Genomic DNA, 15,693 nt, shown 5'->3' with positions numbered 1-15,693 from the left:
TTGGGAGCAGCGGACAGGCACTGATTAAGTTGAATCAGTCAATGTTTGGTCTTTACTCCACAGAGGAATGGAAACAATGCCAGGCCTGCAGTGACGAATTACGAGGCTGTAAAGCAGAGTGCCACGCAAGCCAACAAATTGTAAGTGATGGAGGATGGGGGTGGCCTCAAGCCATTTACTATACACAACAGAGTCCTGCAAGCTAGACGTATGCACTAGCGCATGCACCTGTAGGTCGACCCTAAAAAAGTGCCTAGGCCAGCTCTGCATCACAGCATTTTTAAAAGCCAATACCTCTTGTTGGTGAGACCTACATTGCCAATATTTGTTTCCTTTTGGTTAGGCATTCCATGAGAGTGTATGCTTTTTCTAGCCCTCTCCTTTTTGCTTCTCCCTTGCCAAATATCTGCCTGCGCTCTTTCGCTCTCTCCTTTGTGTGCTGCTCACTCTCTCTCATGGTCTTCTCTCCCGAGCTCGGTGTTGCTGCCTTTCTCATGTGCTTCTCCCCCAGCCACTGTGTTGCTCACTCCTTTGTGTGCTGACTTTCCCATTTCCACCCATTGGCTGTATTTTTATTTTAACTCAGCCTGCTCCCCCACGAACTCAGGGGTTCTTTTTATCGATTTATTTTTAGTTTAGCACTACTCACTCCTCCACTCCAGATACATCAGGGTTACTCGTTAGAGGACTTAAGTTTGGCACAGAGAGTTGTAGAGTGGTGAGAGAGGAAGAGGTCAAGAGGAGCATATTGAGGGAGTGGTTAGATGTACATAGGTGAGGTAAGTAGCCAGAAAATAATATACCACTCACTTGGAACCGAATGGCAAAATGTAACCTTTCACACCTTTGATGTCACTTAGGTGGTCATTCCAACCGTGGCGGTCGGCGGTGAAGCGGCGGTAAGACCGCCAACAGGCTGGCGGTCTTTTCTCATGTATTCTGACCATGGCGGTTACCGCCATGGCCAGCCGCCGCTTCACCGTTCCGACCGCCACAGCGGTAACGACCGCTGGGCTGGAGACCTGGGTCTCCAGCTCGGTGGTCGTCACATACCGCCGGCGGTATCCCAACCCTCCTGACCCCGGCTTACCGCCATGGATTTCATGCGGTTTGGGACCGCCATGAAATCCATGGCGGTAAGCACTATCAGTGCCAGGGAATCGCTTCCCTGGCACTGATAGGGGTCTCCCCCACCCCCAACCCCCACCCCAACTCCCTCCCGTACCCCCCCCACCACCCCTGCCACCCCCAAAAGGTTGCAGGACCCCCCTCCCCCACCCCAATCCCCAACATATACACACACATATACACATACACGCACGCATTCATGCACGCACTCATGCACATACACACACCCCCCGCATTCATGCACGCACACATGCACATACACACACCCCCCGCATTCATGCACGCACTCACACGCCCCCTCAACATACCCACACGCACACCCCCATGCACGCACACAACTCACAACACCCCCCCACCCCCCTTCCCTAGCGGACGATCACCTTACCTGTTCTGGTGATCCTCCGGGAGGGGACGGGACCCATGGGGGCAGCTCCGCCGACACCGCCACGCCAACAGAACACCGCCACAGCGAATCACAGGTCGTGATTCGCTGGGCGGTGTTCTGTTGGCGTGGCGGTGGAGGTGGAACTACCTCCACTTCCCCGCCTGCCGCCAGTATGGCTGTTGGCGGCTCTTCGTCCGGAAACGGGCGGAGCGCTGCCAGCAGTCAGAATGGCCCGTGCGGAAGACCGCCAGCACTGGCGGTCTTCCGTACGGCTGTCCCTCGGCGGTCGATTGAAAAGACCGCCGAGGTTGGAATGACCACCGCAGTTTGGTAATTCCTCTCTCTACGCTTCTCTACCTCCTTATTTCTTTCTCACATCCATCCGTTTCAAAATCTATCCACTCACCCTTCCTGCTTTCACTCATCCATGTCTACATGATCCACCTTTCTCCCTCTCCATGCTTCTCTACAGCCGTCCATCCATCCATCCTTAATTCTGTCCATCGATCTAGCTATCATTCCATCCATCTCTTCAGCCCTCCTTCGTGTCCATTGTCCTTTCCATCTGGCTTTCTCTCCATTTATTTACCTTTCTCATTATCACCCTCCTTTATTTATCCATCTTCTCACTCTCCAATTTACCTACCCTTCATATCATCTGTCTTTCCCTTCTCTTCTTACTCCACTGTTTCATTTGCTCCACTAAACCACAGGTTATACTATTCTTTTATAGTGATGATTATAAATAAGCTTTTTTCCATTACTGAAAAACAATCATAAAAGAAACATTTACATAAATAAATGAAATGTCATTGTTAGAGATACAGCACAGAAAAAGGGATAGAAACATAAACCAGAATAAATTCAGAAATTCATCAGTTTCGCTTACAAATGCCATTGTAAAAAATATATCCTACGTTAAAACAGACAAAATGATTTGGAAGCATGTGCAGAAAATAAACAGCTGGTTTGTAATGTTTAAAACTACATGGTTTGACAGCAGGTTATAAAAAATTCCTTGTCAGTGATTTGTAGTTAGAGCAGACAAAGACAACGTGCTCTAGGGCTTACACAGAAGACTCATAGCTAGGACAGATTAAAATGGATGTAACTTCATATTGCCTAATATGGAAAAAGGGATGGTGTGCTACTGCCCTAAAGTGGAATTTTAGCAAAAGTTGCCTTTTCCAGGGTTTCTTGGTCCACGCCAGATATTTGGACAATGGCACAGTCCAGCAAGGTTAGTTTTCTCAATTCCAAATTTTCTCTGGAGGCCTCACAAAATGACAGGAATAAATCCGTAACCTGAGTAATGTCTGATTTAGTTAACAAGTGAAGAGACGTAAACAAATCAGGGTTACCTATCACTTGGGCAGAAGGCTCAAAATATTTAAGCTAGGTTACTGTGTGGACCTCATCACATGCCAAGCAATCTAAGATGGTGGTCCAATTAAAACTAGTGTGTCAATTATCCCAAACAGAGATTTTCGACTAAATTCTGCATGTATGGTATACCCCATTCCTCAGGCACGAAGAAATGAGAGGTCGATCGGGGGAGGCAGAGGAATCGCCAACAAAATTGATTCTCTTTGGCCTGCAGAATGAGTACATTCCCATACCCCCCACGTCTCACCTCGTACATTAAAACTGGAAATCACTTTCACTTTAAGACTATAAGGTACAGGACTTTTTTGTTACCAACTATCTTAGCAAAATCAGAAAGCACACCCACGACTTGGTTATGATGTTGCATGTATGTGCAAAGCAGGCCATCCAGGAACTCCAAGAATCAAAAACTATTCACAGATATGGAAAGCAATTAGCCTTCTCAATAGGATGCCCTTTTATGCTGGCAGGGCATATTTTGGATGTTTTCGGTCCACAACTTTTTTTTTTAGATATTCGTCTCAAGATCCAGGTCATTCATTAATTGCACAAAGCTGTCAACTAGCACGAGAGAGCAGGACAGTGTCATCTGCATCAAGCAAAGCCAGAATAGTGACAGAATTTATCTTTGGCTTATCCTTTCTCAGCCTTTGCGAACTGGCATTTAGTCCATTTGTATAAAGTAAAAATAAAATGGGTGCACAGATTCAGCCTTGACGCACACCCTCTCCAATGCAAACAAATCAGTTCACTCCCCACCGGATCCAAACCTTACAGAGGCGCTGATGCCCCAGTGCGAAGCCCTCAGGAAATCAACCAACTCTTGATCTAATCATAGATCAAACAAGATGCTCAAGAGTTTACTGCAATTTAGCCTGTTGAAGGCACTGCTCAAATCCCTGAAGGAGAGGTATAGAATCGTCCCTTTAGCTGTTATATCCTATATCCCTATTAAAGATCAGATATAAGCACTCTGTGGATACACCCAGCTCACTGCAGTAGCCCTCCTCCTGGATTCCACAAAGGTGTTTGATTAGTTGGAGTGGATATATATCTTCCCCTCTCCTTGTACGTCTTTATCTCAGCCTGTGATTTGTGGGCCAGATTCCCCTTTCAACGGCCAGATTGTGATTAAATGGAAAGATCTTGGACCCATTCCCGGTTACGCATGGCACCAGGAAGGGGTACCCATAATCCCCAATCTTTTTTATGATTGCAATGGAGCTGCTCACTGCCCAGCTGTGGCAACACCATACACACACCGGGGCTCGGCTTTATAGTCCAAAGGATCTTAGTATCCATGTATGCGGATGACATCATGCTGGATATAAGAGAACCTAGACCCGGTCATTCGCGAGGTCATCAGATTTGGTGGCTTCTCTGGTATTCACATTAACTGGGTCATATCCATCCTATCACCCCTCACCAAGGGCATGCAGCCGTTCAACTCAGATTACCCACTGCAATGGGCCTCCAAACCGGTGCGCTATCTGGGTATCTGGATTAGTCGCGACATAAATTAGCTCTGGCGGGCCAGTTACAGTACAGCTATGATGTGGCTTGAGGAGCAGATACCAACTTGGAGTAGGCTACCACTGTCCCTCACTGGCCAGACTGCGATTACCAAAATGGTCATACTACCTAAATTCCTATATCTGTTCCTAAATATCCCAATCCCACTCCCGTCACAATTCCTCCAACATCTGCACTCAAACCTAGTGTACTGGTTTGGGCTGGGAAACAACCAAGAATAGCATGGGAGATGCTCACACTACCATTCCAGCAGGGAGGCCTCAATATGCCTGACATGTCACTCTACGCACTATGCTCCCAGGCTCAATATCTCCAGTTCTGGCTCTACCCAACACGCTTATAGTGGTGAAGGCAGACATGGCGAGCCTGTGTCCGTTGTCTACTGCGCTGTATCAGCGTTTCAGGGCCATGCGAACAGAACTAAACATGGTGCAGTTTCTCTGGTGAGCTTGGAATGGCCTGTGATGCCGCGCCCAACTGCCATGTCTCTACGCACCATCCATTCCCCTCGCACAAAGCTCCCAGTTACCGGCACTCCCAGATGATGGTGTTTGATCGCGTACGCACACAGACATGGCCTTCACACACTTGCCGACCTCTACCCACATGGTACAGATATACCCACCGTTGAAATGGCCGAACCACCCCCTCAGGCCCACTGCGCTGGACATCTTGCTGTATCATCAGCTGCATGCTATGTGCAGCACAATGCACCCTAAGTTTCCTGCGCCCCTGCCTCCCTGCCCATGCTCCACGCGTTTGAACACCTGCTAACAAACGCCTCTTACCGTAAAGTAGTAACCCGCCTATACATGACAATGCAAGATAAGGCACCAGTGTGTACTCTGGCATCTCGCACAGCCTAGTATCTTGACATTGAGCCTCCCATCACAAACGTGCAATGGCATACTGCTGCAGCCAAACTGCGGTGCCGTTTCCCCAATTATAGGTTGCGCCTCATCCATTTAAAATTCTTGCACAAGTTATACCACATCTCGCTGCAACTACTACGCATGGGGCTGGTGGATGAAGCATTTTTAAGTACAGCTTTTCCCCTCCAATTTATGATTGGGTTTATATTGTTTTTTTCTTTGGTAAGTAAAATAATTTATGACTTTTAAATTTATTGTGGGTAATCTTTGTCGTACTCACGGCATCTTCTGAGACGTTCACTTCGTATGAAGAAAATGTGGGGGTGGACCTGAGCCTGTAACGTGTTCTGATAAGGATGCTTTCTCCTACCAAAAATGTCTGTTTTTGGAACCGGGGAATGAGTTAGTTAACTCGCTACCCCAGCTCCAGAACATCATCGAGCAGCAAGCTACTTTGATGGAAATCAGAGCGTCGGAGAGCTGGGCATTTTACATGAAAAACAAAGCGCTTCACTTCAGTCGGCTTACCTTGCTTTCCCTGCTCCGGCTTCAAAGACGAACCACCTCATTTCAATTGCGCTTCCCCAGGATAATAATAAGAGTATAACGCCCTGGGGAACAATGCCCGAAGACGTACTGTGTGTCAGAAGAGTTCTCTTGAAAAAGAAAGAGGACTTGCCGCTTAATGTGTTAAGGATCGGAAGGAACGGGCATTTTAGTTTTGGCATGATTGTTTTTCCAGATTCCTCGCAAGCTTTAGTATGGTAACGCAAACATTGAAACTGTTACAGTTTTTCCTGATTTGACAGACGCGACGGTCAGCAGGGCATTCCTGACTGTTTTATTAAAAGTAATATAGGAGAAAAGTGTAAGTAAAGGTTTTTAACAGAGACTTTATTTAAATAATTTGGTTGCTAGTCATCAGACCTAATATTAATTCTTAATTATGTCTGAGCAATCTTCTACTTTAATGAGGATATAATGAAAAATAATTTAGATAAAGATTTAAAAAAATTCTCTAAAACAAGATGTCACAGCTATTTTCAATAAAAGAAAAAGAGACCCTCTCTCAGGGGAGAAATATTTTTCTCTGTCTCAGGAGGAGTCTTCTGTTGTTATTAAGAAAGGGGGTAAGGCTTTGAGGAAAAGCAAACAGTTACCAAGGGAGACACCTAATGCCCATAAAGACATGAGACAAGGTAGCCTGAGTGCACAAAAGACGAGGATGTCCAACGTGGCACAATTAGAAAGAGCAACAAATGTAATGCAATAGATATAGGTGTCCTTAGCAGCACAAGTGAAATGAGTGACCTCCATGGCACAAGAGATGGCTTCTACTCACAAAATACATCTAACAGTGATTTAATTTATGACAGTAATTTGGATATGGTGGATGAATATGTGTTTGACCCACAGGAAATTCTAGATACTGATGTCATTGAAGATGACTTGGAATAGCCTTCTACTTCTAAGACTGTTAAGGGATCAAACTGGTGGCCTATGGTTCACATTATTTATTTTATTAATCTTTGGATCAGCAAGTCTCTGGATAGAGAGTCTTGTAATTTAATGAGAGCGGGATGCCCTAGACCTTTCCTGGATAACAAGGCAGGAATTACACTTAATCTGGATTCAGAGTTATTAAACCTTCCTGTTCAAATTGGGAAAAGATCCAAGAAAAGGACTTGAGCGTTGCTTTAAGCAATGCCAAGATAGAGTGCTGGACATTTTGGACCCACTCTCCATGATTTTAGATATAGTGGAAGAAGTTAGTTTCAAACAAGTCCCCGTTGATGTGGAGTTACTTAGGGGTTGGAGCCAAATGGCTTTATGCATGCTTGGCAATGCTAATGCTGGCCTTATAGCCGAAAGGAGGAAGGCTATTCTTATGCTAATAAATCATAAACTAGGGGATTTAGCAAACAAAGAATCCTCCAGTGACCCCAATCGTCTACTCATTGGGGAAAGCTTCGTTAAGAGCTTAAGCAAGTACATTTCAACTTTTACTGCTTTTAGCAAGCCCCAATATAACATGCGTCGCTTGTTCAACAATAGAGTTTTGGTAGGGCTGGCAGGAGGGGACTGGCGGTCAGCTGTGGTATACAAAGGTCCCAAAATACTATTATCAAGACCAGCAAGGTTAACGAAGGGCTTTCTGCCCCAACTTTTTTCCACAAAGAGGCAGAGCATCCCACTCCGTTGCCAAGGAGCTGGAGATCATGGTAAGTGTACTTCCTTCAGTTGGTTCTTCCCACACAAAGTTAGGGGGAAGATAATGGATCTTTGCTCAAAATTGGCTAACCATAACAAAAGAATCATGGGTATTACAAACCGTGAAAGATTTCAAAATAGCTTTTTGGGATACATCTTTCCAAATTTGTCAACCAAGAGAGTTATCTTTGGATTAAGAGCAAATAAGGCTGCTCTCATGTTTTAAAAAGGGGCAATTCCCAAGGTTTTGAAATCAGAGATAGGCTTTGTAAGCACGTTTTTTTAGTCAACAAAAAGGGCAAAGGGTGGCGTCCAGTAATAAATCTAAAAGAATTAAACAAATTCCTAGTTTACAGGCATTTTAAGATAGAAGGAATCCATCTTCTATGAGACATCCTTTAACATGGAGACTGGATGGTGAAGCTAAATCTAAAAGATACACACTGCACGATCCCGATGGATACAGATTCATAAAGTTTTTGCTATTCAGATGGAGAGGCATTTTACACCAATTCTCTTGTCTTCCTTTTGGTCTATCAGCCCCGTGGTGCTTTACCAAAGTGATGTGTCCAGTGGTCGCCTTTTTGAGACAATATACTGCTGATGATTCAGGATCAAGGGGAGCTGTTGAGACATATAGGGTGGACCAGAGAGCTCCTAGAATCCTTAGGGTTATTATCAATTTAGAGAAATCAGTCATTTACCCTTCACAGGTTTGGTTTTGGAGTTTCTGGGTTTTCAGGTAAATACCAATCTGACCCAACTTTGTCTTCCTCAAAAAAAACTTTCAAAGATAAAAAAAAAAAAAAAGAAGTGGGCCATGTGCTTACAAAGAAAATGGTGACCCTGAGGGATCTAGCAAGAGTGATAGGATATGTGTCTTCTTCCATTCAAGCTGTTTCTCTGGGTCGTCCTCTGCATTACAGGGCTCTACAGAGACTGAAGAGGATAGGATTGAGGAAGGGTCTTTGGTATGCAGATATGGTCCCTCCATCCCAAGGCGCTCACGAGGACTTAGAATGGTGGCTGAACAACCTAGGGAGTTGGAATGGCAAAGCAATGTTTGGAATGTCCCAGAATTTACCAAGGAGTCGGATGCAAGCAACCTTGGTTGGGGTGCAAGATTAGGAAAGGTAGAGACCGGAGGGAAATGGTCCAAGGAAGATAAGTTGTTGCACATAAATTGTTTAGAAATGTTAGCAGGACTGAACGCCTTGATGAGTTTCAAATCTGCCTTAAAAACAGTGTAGTATTGATCTGAGTGGACAATTTCACAGCTGTATCTTACATCAGTCGTTTAGAGGGACCAAGGTCAAAACTTTTGTCAAAAAGATTTGGTATTTTTGGTATTTGGTATTTTTGTTGGGATCAAAGAATTGTGTTGAAAGCAGAATCCATTCTAGTTCAGCAAAACCAGACAGCGGATTGGAACTCGAGGTATTTGAGGGATTCCAGTGACTGGAAACTGAATCCGGTGCATTTTAAAAAGCTTCAGAGTCCTTGGGGTCCTTTACAGGTAGACCTATTTGCCAGCAGACTGACATGTCAGGTAACAAAGTATTACAGTTGGAGACTGGATCTCAGGGCACTAGCAGTGGATTCTTTCGTACAGACTTAGAGAGGAGGAGGGAATTGTTATGCTTTCCCACCATTTGCACTGATTCAGAGAGTCTTGTTAAAAGTTTGAAAGGAATGTTGCAAGATTGTCCTGGTAAATCCTTTTTGGACTTCTCAGGTGTGGTTTCCTGGGGTACAAGAATAGGCAGTAGAAATACCTCATTTGATACCAGTATGTCCAGGCCTGTTGGAATGTCGGGACGAAGAGGAACATCCTATGGTGCTAGAAAGGACTTTAAACCTTCTTGTTTGGAGGATATTAGGGGATCCTCTAGATACTCTGGCCTTTCAGGAGAGGCTAAAGATTTATTGGATGAGTCATAGGCACCAAGTACCAAAAAATGATATAGAGGTGTATGGAGGTAGTGGTGGTGTTGTTGGTGCTTGGAGAGGAATTTGGATCCCGTACAGGCTCCTATAGTAGTAGTGGCTAACTATCTTGCTGAACTTTTATGGCCAGGACTCTCTTACAGAACAGTTAACTGTTACAGATCAGGTATTTCTGAAGGTCATTCACTAGTTAATGACTTTGCTATTGAGAGTGATCCTATGGTCCGCAGAGTTATGAAAGGAGTAAAACTTAAGCAGCCTCCTAGGACTCGCTACGATTCTTTATAGAATGTTATTAAGGTTTTTGACCTCTTCATCTCTTGGCCAGATAATGTTTATCTTTCTTTGAAACAAATATCTTGGAAATTGGCAACTTTGCTTTGTCTTATTTCTTTTAGAAGAGTGTCAGATGTTAAAGCTTTGTAATTATTCAATAGGTTCTATTCCATAGATGGAGTTCATTGTGATATCTGGAAAAGGATGTCTGCGAACATTTTCTATCCATTTTTTAATGAGTGCAAAAAATTGTGTTGTGAGTTGTATGAAAGTATGAGAGCAGAGGTTGTTGACGATCAATTATTTATCTGATATGCATAACCATATAAGGCTGTATCAATTGCTACTATTTCTAGGTGGGTAGGAACAGTGATGTCTGAAGCTGGGATTGGCTTATCCAGGTTTTGAGCTCACTCTTCCAGAGGGGCAATGGCTAGTAACGTTTTCTGGGATGGTGGAACACTTGCTGATATATGGAAGGCAGCAGACTGGTCGAGTGCTAGCACTTTTGCAAAGTTTTATCTTAAACCAGTACAAAATGTGAGCAGTCTGGCGCTAGAGAGCTTTAAACATGCATAATGGCAGCCTCCGGTCTTGTAACAAAATGACGATTCTCCAATTATCATACAGGGAGAATCTTGATTTTATTAAAGACAATGTAGGCTAACATTATCCCTGCTACCACACCCTTGAATAAAGAAAGGGAAGTAAAGTTATTGTATAATCCACTGCTAATTATTCTTTTATTCGCTATTCTTTGTTTACAGAATTCTGTTTTTTTGTTGATTGAAAGGCTTTGTAGTATTACTTTGTCTCTCTCTCTTTTGTTTCAGACTCAACATTGTAATAAGAAGATTTTCACCATCAAGCACGAAGTATGTTGTTTGTTTCGTCGGAGCCCAAAGAGGAATGTGCCTGGTTGTTATAGACTTATTATACTTTTCAAATTCCAATTTGGAATTTTTCTGTTTATGATGTATTTGTTGTTCTTTAAAGGGCTGCAGTTTGAGGCAGCAATAAAGGATTACTGCATATTTTTAGCCTCTGTTGTCTTTAATGAAATCAAGATTCTCTCTGTATGATAATTGGAGAATCGCCAATCTCCTATTCAACGTTACAAGGGTATTAACAATCATATCACAGGCTGATGAAAAGATAAAGAATAATTATAGAACACAGCTAAGTTGGAGTGAACCACTGTGTTCAGTAATGCTGCAAAATTTGCACTGCGCCATCTTAATCTAAGTACTCCATCAGCCATATTTATATTTCCCTGACCATCTACTGAGGCACATTCAATGGGATTATGACCACTTTAGGAGATATGGTACCTGAATGCACAAGTTCACCCACTGATAGAGAGGCACAGAAGTAATCAACAGTTATGCCTCTACCCCAGGTGGTGAATGTGGGAGGATGGGTTTTATCATCACCCACAATTTCAGTTACATTAACTAGGCCAAATCTGATTAAGTAAGAATGAAGTTGTTTGCCCAACTATCAGCATTATTAATCAGAGGGCCCACCTCAAATGCATCAAATAGTTTATACAGCATGGTACTGGAACCTAGCTTAAAACTGAAGTACCCCACAAATAATGATATTTAATCAACCAGGCAGCAGGGAGGACCTGTCCCATAAACACTCTAAAACTGTGTGTCAATATTACAGCTCTTATTAATTGAGAAAACTGAGTTATAAAAATTCACAATAAAGAAGTTGAGTTTAGCAGAGCAAATGACACATAACATTTGCATATCAGTGTGATTGATTGGGACACGAATGATCACAACGGGGGAGATTTACAAACATTTTGTGCTGGATTCGCATCACAAATGTGATACTAACCAGCACAAGATGTTTTTTACTATTTTACTTTCCAGTGCAAAACTTGTTTTGCCCTGTAAAGTACCCTAAAAATAATGCAAAGCAACGTGAAGCACTGCTTTGCCTTACTTAGCGCCAAGGGGGCGTTACATGGGTGGTAGATAGGCATTTGTATGCAACCACCCATGCCTTTTGACGCAAAACCCTATCTACAAACTAGTAGTCAGGGTTTTGCACCAAAAATTAACGCATTTCAAAAGCAAGCATTAAAAGGAGAAATGTTTTAATTTCTCCTTTCTTTTCTGACTTTTCATGTGTGCTGCACTGTGCAGCACACAAACAACGTGGAAAAAGTTTCAAAATGTATCTAAGCATAGTATTTTGTACTGGGAGATTATTCTTCCAGTACAAAACCTATGCTAGACTCACGCACACACCCTTGCACTATGGCGTAAAGTTGTGTACGTGGCGCATGGCAGCTAAAATCAGTGCCGGCACTAGGGAGAGGGGAGGAGAAGAGACCCATATCTCTGTAGATATGGCTCTTTCCTGCTCCATCCCCATCACGCAATGCAGCATTTTTCACTGTTGCACTCACTGCACTACGTGACTATTTGGTAAATATGGGCCATAATCTTTAGAAATAGGGGCAAAAATTGGTAGTCCTTAGTGGTCTTACCTCTGCCCATTTCAGACCTAATTGCAGGGACAATAAAAGTCTGGAAACCATCACATCCCTGGTAATTGTGTCCAGTGACCAAGTTTCTTGTAGCATGATAAAGTCAAACTTGTGCATGTGGGCAAGCCATCCATGGTCTCTCATGCTGGCCTCATGGCCTGCACTTTTCCAGCATATCATCTTCAGAGAAGTCCAATGCTATCCATTTACAAACTAGTTGAATCAGTAGTTGTCAATGATTTAATGGCAGGCTAGATCATACAATCAGGACAGAACAGGGTGTCAGGAGTGTCGGTAGTAACGCTCTTCAGAAGAGGGATTTTTACTTGGATATTATGCTGTCCAACTGGACATGAGGCTCTCACAGAGGATCCCAAGAACCGTGGATATCAGTTCATTTCATGTCTGTTAGCCGTTCAAAATTATTGGTTTAAGAAATACTTGACCCCCCTCCCTCCTTTGAGCAGTACAAGCAGATGACAGGGTATGATTATTAGTGACCTGCCTAAGTATTAGATTCCTATATAACAACCCAAGGGGCATAGGGGCAATGTTCTCCACATTGAGAAATGTTGAAAAAGTAATGATCTATCTAGACCTGGATATCTAAAATTGATAGTGATACAGTGGCCATGAGATAACTTTGCTTAAGGCCCAATCCAGTTAACTCTCGGTACAAATAAGACATTATCTTAGTCCTGAATATTAAAATCAGTGTGCCTTGTAAGCCAACATCAGACCTTCTTTTTTAACTGCACGGTTGATTTAACCACAGTGTCAGCTGGACATAAGTCAAAACCACAACACACAGGCAGCTTTCAGGGGTAGACTAAGATGAAAAGTACATGGCAAAACAGGAGTGTTAGACCAGAGGTACAGGCAGATGAATGGTTAGGTTGCCGTAGCTTGTGCAATGCCAAACATGAGGTGCGAGTTGAAGGATGATTGCATAATGTTGTTGGCGGGCTGTCTGGATAGTGGTAGATGATAAAGCAATAAGGTCTGGAGAGGTGTTGGGCTCTGTGTCTGATCTAGTTACGAATCTTATCTGTTGGTGGCAAATGTTCAAAACAAAATTAGCGTGAATGGGGATTGGATAGAGTTAGAAACCTTAAAGATTTCCGATTTGAGGTTCACAATTTTCTCAACTAAGGGACTAATAAACTCATTAAATTCAGCTTTGAGTTTGTCAAGTACAAAATCCCACATTTAATTATTTTGGCTGCCTAAAGATGACGTCCTCATGTTGGATAAAAGAGCATTGTTGCTGAAAGAAGGAGCCTCAAAATGTTGTGCCACACACACTTTGATTTCCTTTTACGTTTAGCAGCGATAATGCTGCATGGCCCAGAAGGATCCTGGGCAAGAATTGCACCCTTACCTTTAGGATCAGCCTCAGTCTAGTTACCCACCAGCCTCAACTGATCTTTAGAGCAAATATCATCAGATGCAGGAGGAACAGGCAGATCACTTATTCCAATAAAAAAGCTTTTCTCCAACCTTGATTCAACTGCAGATCCAACTGCAAGGGCCAGAAATGCGTCAAGGGTTGAGCCATGTGGTTCCACAGACGCGTTTGAACTGGTAACATTTGCTTCCCCATGTAACTGCTTAGATTCAGCCAAACCCCAAGGACAAGCAGCAGTAAGGTATGGAAGACAAGGATAAATCAGGGGGCACAAACACAGACAGACACAACGAAAATGGTAGATTGTAAGGCCCCACCTGTGCTCAAACTAAAAGGAAGGGAGCAAAGTGACAGCAAGAAAGTCTCAAGTACCTTAAAAAAGACAGCGGTTTGGAAATCTTAAGACCAAAGGGGGCAGGGGTGGCGCAGCCCAGAACACCCATGGATAGGTGCAGACGGGCCACTTTTGGCCTGGCTTTCGTCTGTGGGCATCCTGTATGCCACCTGCACTGCAGGAACTGCCTGGTGCTTATATGACCCTGGTCGGCACTGTGAAGGGCTCCAGCTTCCTGGTGACGTAGATTCACTACTCCTACCCCTTTTGCAGTGGTGTTTATAACCTATTTGGAGATCAGTGTGTTTCCGATCAAAGTCAAATTAGCCTTACACAAAACCTTTAAAAATGTTATGTTACACTCACTGTCCAATGGTACCTGCCCTGCTCAAGCTGCTAAAGTGGGTAGTTCATGACACCCCTGGGTGGGGTAGAGAAAGTTGAAACAGAGAGGAGTAATATAGAGAGGGATAACGGAGGGGTAAGGTAGAAGAGGTGATGAGAAATAAGTTAAGAAACATGAAACAGAAAGATTATTTTTTAATTAAATTGCCACAAACTGTCTGACAGTGTAATTGTTAATGATGGGCAGGCATGCCATGGACAATAACAGCCTGATGACAAATAGTCCATGTTGGAAATAGACACTGAGGTGTTCAGAATTATTGAATGCAATAATTATCACATATTCCAAGCTTTGGGAAAATAACATCCAGATTTTGGGGCTTATCGCTCCAAAATGTCTATGTCCAGGTAAATACCAATCTGTATCCCCTTCTTAAATTCAGGCAGATTTGACCTGCTGAAATGTAATAAAGGTTGAAATCTTAATCACGCTAAGGGCCTGATTTAGAGTGTGGTGGATGGCTTGCTCCATCATAAACATGACAGATATCCCATCTTCCGTATTACGATGTCCATAGGATAATATGGAAATTGTACTACAGCAGACGGGCTATCCGTCACATTTATAACAGAGTAACCCCAGCCGTCAAACTCTAAATCAGGCTTTTAGTATTTAGCAGGTATGATAAATATAGCACAATTTATAATTGCAATCCCTGCACAAATCGTGATTATGCAGGGATCATAGTTTATCGGTCCACTTGTAATCAAGCCCAGTGTGGGCATGCACACTAACATTAAGCTTCTATACATCCCAGCTGCCAAATGAAAAAAAAAAGCAGTTGTGTGCACAGTTATTACAGTGGGACATTTGAGTATTCCCACCATTTTACCAGGGGCCCCTTTGAAGGAAGGAGCACTGGGCAATCACCCACTTTGTCCATGTCTTAATACTTGATCAGTGCCCATCCGCTGCTCCTGATGTGATTGAGGTAGTATTTTGTTCTTTTTAACTTCTAGTGTCTCACAAACAGAAGGCTTATGACTGTCAAAATTGCAAAGTTGTAATTTTTATAGCTAACTTTCTTTTATTTTGCCAAGTCCTCTTTTCTCACTTTGCACTCACGTTTTCTTTTGTTTTTGCTCATGGGCGCTGTTCTCAAAAGATGACGATTATCTTGTTCTAAACATTGCAAAGCGACATTGTTTCTTTATTATGTGTAATTTCTGAAGTGATGCTTTCACACATAATCCTGCAGTACATCCCAATCCGCCCCACTACAAGCTGCCCCACTACAACCCACCCCAGTCAACCCCACCTCACCCCATACCAATTCACCCCAATCTAATCTGCCTCACTCC

The 15,693-nt window shown here is 43.3% G+C and overlaps 1 long non-coding RNA gene across 1 annotated transcript in view; it reads left to right on the top strand.

The window, feature by feature from the left end:
- The window catches only part of LOC138301966 (uncharacterized), a 44,344-nt gene extending 33,639 nt beyond the window's left edge, over nucleotides 1-10,705 (top strand). The window contains exons 2-3 of the long non-coding RNA XR_011205188.1: nucleotides 64-140; nucleotides 10,572-10,705. This is a non-coding gene — a long non-coding RNA (uncharacterized lncRNA). The remainder of the gene's footprint in view (nucleotides 1-63; nucleotides 141-10,571) is intronic.
- The last annotated feature ends 4,988 nt before the right edge of the window (nucleotides 10,706-15,693 follow it).

Source organism: Pleurodeles waltl, chromosome 6 (assembly GCF_031143425.1).
Source record: "Pleurodeles waltl isolate 20211129_DDA chromosome 6, aPleWal1.hap1.20221129, whole genome shotgun sequence".
NCBI classification, from domain to species: domain Eukaryota; kingdom Metazoa; phylum Chordata; class Amphibia; order Caudata; family Salamandridae; genus Pleurodeles; species Pleurodeles waltl.
This window is presented reverse-complemented; position numbering and strand designations above follow the sequence as displayed.